The 6,800-nt window shown below is 43.2% G+C and overlaps 1 pseudogene across 1 annotated transcript; it reads right to left on the reverse strand.

Annotated features, from left to right (window-relative positions):
• Positions 1-437: 437 nt before the first annotated feature.
• On the reverse strand, positions 438-1,678 carry LOC309800898 (mevalonate kinase-like; annotated as a pseudogene). Its single transcript has one exon. The product of its transcript is annotated as a mevalonate kinase-like (transcript).
• Between the last annotated feature and the right edge of the window lie 5,122 nt (positions 1,679-6,800).

Below are 6,800 nucleotides of genomic sequence, written 5' to 3' on the forward strand. Positions count from 1 at the left end.
CACTCCCTGGGGGGACCCACAGTCTAGCTGGAGAGAACAGCCTGGGAAGGCTTCCTGGGGGAGGTGAACAGAGGTGGTGGGAGGGAGAAGGCCTGCTGCTCTGGGAACCAGACCCCTGCATCTGGGATCCAAGCAGCTCTGCCAGGGAATTTGTGGGTCTATGGGCACTTCAGGGATGACAGGAAAGAGGCCCTTGAGTCTCAGAGGACTCCACATGGCCCCACTGCTCACTGGCTCAAGAGAATGTTGTAGAACACAGACATGGCTTCTGGGCCACCCTACTCACTCCGGGGACTGGGGGGCATGGCCAGTGGGAGGGGCATCACAGAGGGGCTGGGGGCCTCCCAGTCAGCATCAGGATCTGGGTGCCCACTGGCCGGCACAGTGGCCAACTCCAGTGCCCAGAATAATCTGAGAAGGGGCTTCGTGGTGGGGTGGTTTCATCTCAGAGGCCATCCAGGGCTTGCCGGACAGGGGCGTCCAGGGAGGCGGCCATGTGGATGGAGACACCAAGGGCACCGATGCTGGTTTCCCAGCAGTCAAATCCACAGCTGGTCAGCGCCTGCTTCATGGCCTCCACCTCTGGCTGCTCCAGATCTGGCCTGAGAAGCGTGATGCCACAGCCCCCGCCACCTGCACCAGTGAGCTTGCTGTGCAGTCTGTGGGCCATGGTCACCTGGCACAGCCGGTCCAGTGAGGCATGGCCCACACCGAGGGCATTCAGATGGTGCTGGTTCATGTCTATGAGCTTCTCCAGCATGAGGTAGTGCTCTGGGGCCGGGGCCATCTCCCCTAGCACCCGCTCGCACTCCAGGGAAATGGCATCTATGGAGGTCAGGAGGGGGGCCACGATCTCTGGGAACTTCAGCAGCCTGCTCCTGACGCCAGCCACCAGGGCCTTGGTGCTGCGAGGGACTCTGGTGTTGATTCAGCAGGATCTTTAGATCTGGCGGCCTCTTTAAGGATGAAATCTTCCCTTGCTGATATTGGGGTGCTCCTCCCCAGGTGCTGACAGCGTTGTCCACTCTGGAGGGGTTCCCGTGAATCACCCGCCCCCCCGGAAGGCCCACTTGTTAATTAGTTCCAATTTCTCCTCGGTCCACCTGCTGGCGGCCTCGCCATCCTTCAGTGGGTTTGGGATCTCCTTGCACGCAGTCAGGAGGGCAGCCACCAAACACATGGAATAGGCGGCACTGGAGCCGAGGCTGGCCCCGGTGGGCAGCTCCAACCACACGGTGACATCCCGGCTGGGCAGGGCTCTCTGACTCTGGCAGATGGACAGGTACAAGTAAAGGAAGGACAGCACAGCCGGGTGCTCATTGTCAGCACAGTCCTCGGGGGAGCCCACTACCTCCTTCAGCTTCTCCACTTGCTCCAGGGTGAGTGCTGTGATGTCACCTTGCTTCAGAAAGCTGGTGTCCAGCATCAGAAGCGTGGCCACATCCCAGGCCCGCTTGATGCCAATGTTGGGTAAGTTGAGGCCACTTTCCCATTTCTGTGGGGCTGGAACTGGAGGACTGTTCTCAAGTTCAAGGCCACAGCCAGTGCTACCTTGCCATGGACCATGGCATGCTCTCCATGAAGGATGACTTTCCCTGGAGCAGACACTAGCAGGACTTCTGACAACATGGCTCCTGGGAGTCCTGTCGCCACAGGCCCTCTGCTCCCGAGCCCGAGCCACTCCAGGACTCCATCCCCAAGCTCGCGGGCGGCGGTGGGGAAGACTGGGGGTGTTTTCTTAATTTCTCTTTCTGATAGTTCATTTTTTTTGGTAAAACCTTTGGGGTTTTCTATATGTAGTATCACATCTTCTGCAAATAGTGACAGTTTTACTTCTTCCTTTCCAATTTGTATGCCTTTTATTTCTTTTTCATACCTAATTGCTGTGGCTAGGACTTCCAATACTAGGTTTACTAAAAGTGGTGAGAGTGGGCATCCTTGTCTTCTTGTTCCTGATCTTAGAGGAAAAGCTTTCAGCTTTTCAGCATTGACTATTATATTAGTTGTGGGTTTGTCATATATGGCCTTTATTAGGTTCAGTTCTGTTTCCTATACACCTGCTTGTTGAGAGTTTTTTAAATCATAAATGGATGTTGAAACTTGTCAAATCCCTTTTCTGCATCTATTGGGATGCTCATATAATGGTTATCCTTTGTTTTGTTAATGTGGTGTATCACATTGATTTATTTATGGATGTCAAAACATTCTTACATCCCTTGAATGAATCCCACTTGATCATGATGTATGATCCTTTTAATGTATTGTTGAATTTGGTTTGCAAGTATTTTGTTGAGAATTTTTGCATCTATATTCATCAGGGACATTGACCTATAATTTTCTTTTTTTTTTTTCTTCATACTATTGTGGTAGGAAGAGGTGCTTGAGATTTCAGTCTGCTTATATTTATGGTGACTTGTTTTGTGGCCTATCATGTGATCTATTCTGGAGAATGTTCCATGTGCATTTGAAAAGAACATGTATTCTGCAGCTTTTAAATGGAATGTTTTATTTATATATATATTATATATATAAAAATATAAATATTTTAAATATTTATATAATTATATATATAAACATATAAATATATTTTATATTTATATAATTATATATAAATAAATATATAATTTATATAAATATAAATATATATATATATATATATATATATATATATATATATATATATATAGGGGAGAGAGAGAGAGAGTCCATCTAATATAATGTGTTGTTTAAGGCCAGTGTTTGCTTATTAATTTTCTGTCTGGATAATGTATCCATTGATGTAAGTGGAGTATTAAAGTCCCCTACTATTATTGTGTTATCAATTTCTCCCTTTATTTCTGATAATATTTACTTTTTATATCTAGGTGCTTCTATGTAGAGTGCATATTTCTCTGCCCTCTCATTTTTTTTGACCTTCATTTTGTGTTTCTATACATTAGGCAAAAAAGCTACTCTCCTGGTCTTGAAGGAGTGGCCTTGTATGGAAGTGTACCCTGTATAGACTGCTTGTAACTGGTGGCTTTGACAGTGTGTCTGGGGCTGAAATGGGCCTGTGTCAGGGGATGTCCCTTAGGGGCAGTGTGCCTGAGGCCACTTTGGCAGAAGGCTGGAGCTGGAGTGGGTGTGGGCCAGGGGAAGTCCTGGAGGGACTCAAACAATGGTGCTCACCGGTACCTCCTATCCTGGAGAAGGCTCCTTGCCCATTTGGCAGAAGCTCTAAGTTTAGTAAATGGATTTATTTCTCCTCTAGTCTAGGTGCCCTTTAAACTGTTGTTTTCTCACTGTGTCCCAGTGTGGGTGAGTCTGAGTTCAGCTCCTCAGCAATATCCCTCCTTACCGTAGGTCACTGAGTCAGGAGTGGGGTTCCTGTGGATACCATGTCTCTGTCTTTCCTACACATTTCTATGTGGTCCTTCTACAGGCAGTAGCTATTCAGTCAGTCCTCAGGTTTTCTTCTGGAGGAATTGCTCTACATTTAGGTGTAGATTCAGTGTGTCCGTTGGAGGAGGTGAGCTCAGGATTTTCCTATACTACCATCTCAGACCCTTCCTGTGTCTCTTCTCTCTTAAAACTCTTTCCAAGACCACTCTTTCCAAGAAAGGCTTCCCTGTCCTCCCCCTGCCCCTATTCTGGTTTGGGTCTCCACTTATATCCATAGCATTCTGGCTTACACTTATCATAATTTTTATCAAACTGAATTGATAACATTTTTATCTCTCTGTTAGATTGCAAGCTCCATGAGTATAGGAGCTATGAGTTTTAGCTAATTTTGGTATCCTTAATGCTTAGCATGGTACCTAGCTTGTGATGACTAATAAATGCTTGTTGAATATAAGAATGTATAAACAGGTATTATGATGGGTAGAAGAACCAAAAAACGTTACAGCTAGAAGAAGCCATGGAGCAGTAGTTCCCAAGCAAAGTGCAGTCCTACAGTTCTTCTTGGATAAGTTGCCAGAATTGAATCCATCTGTGAAATGTATATATTTACTTCATAGGATATTGTGAGGATAAAATGAATTAATAAGTGTGGAATTCTTAGGATAGCTTTTGGTACATTGGTACATTGGTAATAAACCATGTCAGAGCATAGTGATCAAATTATGTGTTATTATCTCTCTGGTTCTGGGGATTGGCTAGTCTGGGCAAATCTGGCTTGGTATCGCTAATGTGATTACAGTCAGATAACAGCTGGAGCTGGGGTCCTCTTGAAGGATTCTTTACTCACATGTCTGGAGCCTGGGCTGAGAAGACTCCCATGACTGATGGTTGGAATAGCTGAGCTTATGGGGCATCTTTCTGTATATGTTGTATTTCCAGATGGTCTGTCTAGCATGGCAGCTGCTGGGTAGTGTTTATATATATATATAGTGCAAATATATATATATATATATATATATATTATATATATATATATTTTATATATATATATATTAAAATATATATATATATATAATATATGTATATATATATATACTGTATATACACTTAATACATAGCACCTAAAAGCTCCAAGAGTAGAGTTCCAAGAGAATCCATGGGAAGCTACCTGGCCTTTTTATGGCCTAGTCCAAGCATTTTCAACAGAGGTGATATTGTTTTCTGGGGTTGAAAGTTGATTCATGGAAAGGTGTGAAAAACATTATTTTTTGTGTAAAAAAAAAACACAGATATACATACATACAGTACAAGAACTATATTTGTGGAATTAAAATACTATGGAGTTGGAAATGCAAGTAGGAAAAAATGTCTAAAAAGGCTTTCTAGGGGAAAATAATGAATAAAAAAGGTTGAGAAAGAGTGCCCTGGCCTTAAAAGTCCCATAGTGTCATGTTAGCTATACTCTATTGGTGTCAGCAGTCAGAAACCTGCCCAGATTCAAGGGGAGATCTCCGTCTCTTAAGGGGAGGAATGTCAAAGGATTTGCTGCCCTATTTAAATCAGCCAGAGTAAACATTCTACAGATTCCTTCAATTATGGAACTCTGTCAAATGCAAAGTTGTACTAAGCAGAACAGTGAGGAGAGGGAATCTGATGAAAGGCAGAGTGAACTTGAACCTGTGACAAAGCAAGAGGTCTTGTTTATAGGTTCACATGAGAATGCTCACCTCCCATGTACGGAGAAGGAGGGAGTCAGGGCAGCTAAGAGTCTCCACTGCTAGCCCTGTGGTCCAGAGTGAGCCTGCATGAAAGGATACAGTAACTCTGGAGGCTTTTACAGACACTGGGAGATGCTGTGACACATTACATTTGTGACTCTGTCATCATTATTGCTGACCCAAATATCCCTGTCTTAAACATTGTTGGGTAGGACATTCTTATTTTGCAAATCAGAAGAATGACCTTGAGAATGAAAGCAGCTTGGCTGTTGTCACACACAGAGGCAGAGAGCTGTCACCCTGCTTTGCTAGGTTCCCACTTTAATGTGAATTCCCATGTCTTGGAGAATAATTAGAGGAATCATTAATAACTGATTGACCTCAGTTGTTACTGTGCAAAGACCCAAAGCCTAGAGGGACTCCAGTGAACCAGGGCTGACTCCTGTTAGGGGAGAGAGCCTTGGGCTCTGTTTAGGTGACTGTGCATGTGCTTCCACTAAGGGCAGGCTGTTTTGGATTGCCCATCTCATGGGTACCTTCTTTTCTTCTCTTGACACCTTGGTACACTCATTTATCTTTTCTCTCAGCCCTTACAAAACTCATGCCTTTTCATTTTTATTTCAAAAGCAATGCATTTTCATTTTTGGACCCTTTCTTTCCTTTTCAAAATGTCAAGGGGAGTGTGGATCTAAGACATGGGGGCAGAAGATGGGGGTGGCAAGGAGAGGGAAGTTCTTATGCTTATCAACTCAAGCTTGGTCCAACCTCAGTAAATTTTGGGAGTGATGGTAGAAATGACTTGCCCTGGGCTGCCTTTCTTTGGATTATATATCAGGTAGCCCAGTAAGCCTCAAGAAAATGGGCAATGGGCTGTTCTTTACTGAACTCATCAACAGAAATGGCAGTATTTCTCTCACATGTCAAGGATGGAAGCATGTCAAAGCAGCTTGAGCATTAATAAATTCATCGTTTACCTAAGTAATTCCACTTCTTGAAATGTATTCTAAGAAAGGAATGAGAGAGGTGGATAAAGATAATTTTGCAAGGATGTTCATCCCAGTGTTGGAAGCAGTCTAACCTTTCAACAATTGAGAGTTTGTTACATAATTGTGGTGAAAATATAAGAGGAAATACTAGGAAGGGATGGAGTCTGTCTTATTTTTATGCACAATGACCACCACAATGCATGGCATATAATAAGCCTACAATAAACTTTTTTTTGGTAAAAGTCTCATTGAGATCTAATTCGTACACCATACAATTTACCTGTTTAAAGAATACAACAGTTTTTAGCATATTCATAGTTATAGTCAGTATCACTTTTAGAACATTTTCCTCACTCCAGAATGAAACCCTACATCCATTAATAAGAGTTACTCCCCATTTCCCTTTAACTGCCAAGTTCTAGGCAACTAATCTGCTTTTTGTCTCTATAGATTTGCCTATCCTGGACATTTAATATAAGTGGGATGATTCAATATGTGATCCTTTGTGACTAGCTTCTTTCAGTTAGCATAATGCGTTCAAGGTTCATCTGTGTGGTACCATAAATCAGTATTTCATTCCTTTTTATTGCCAAATAATATTGCATTGTTTCTGCTTTTTGGCTAATATGAATGATGCTGCTATGAACATTCATGTACAAGTTTTTGTATGGGCATGTGTTTTTATTTCTCTTGGAATATATTTTTAGGAGTGGAA

The sequence above is a fragment of the Mesoplodon mirus genome (genome assembly GCF_964341445.2).
Source record: "Mesoplodon mirus genome assembly, chromosome: 3".
NCBI lineage: Eukaryota > Metazoa > Chordata > Mammalia > Artiodactyla > Ziphiidae > Mesoplodon > Mesoplodon mirus.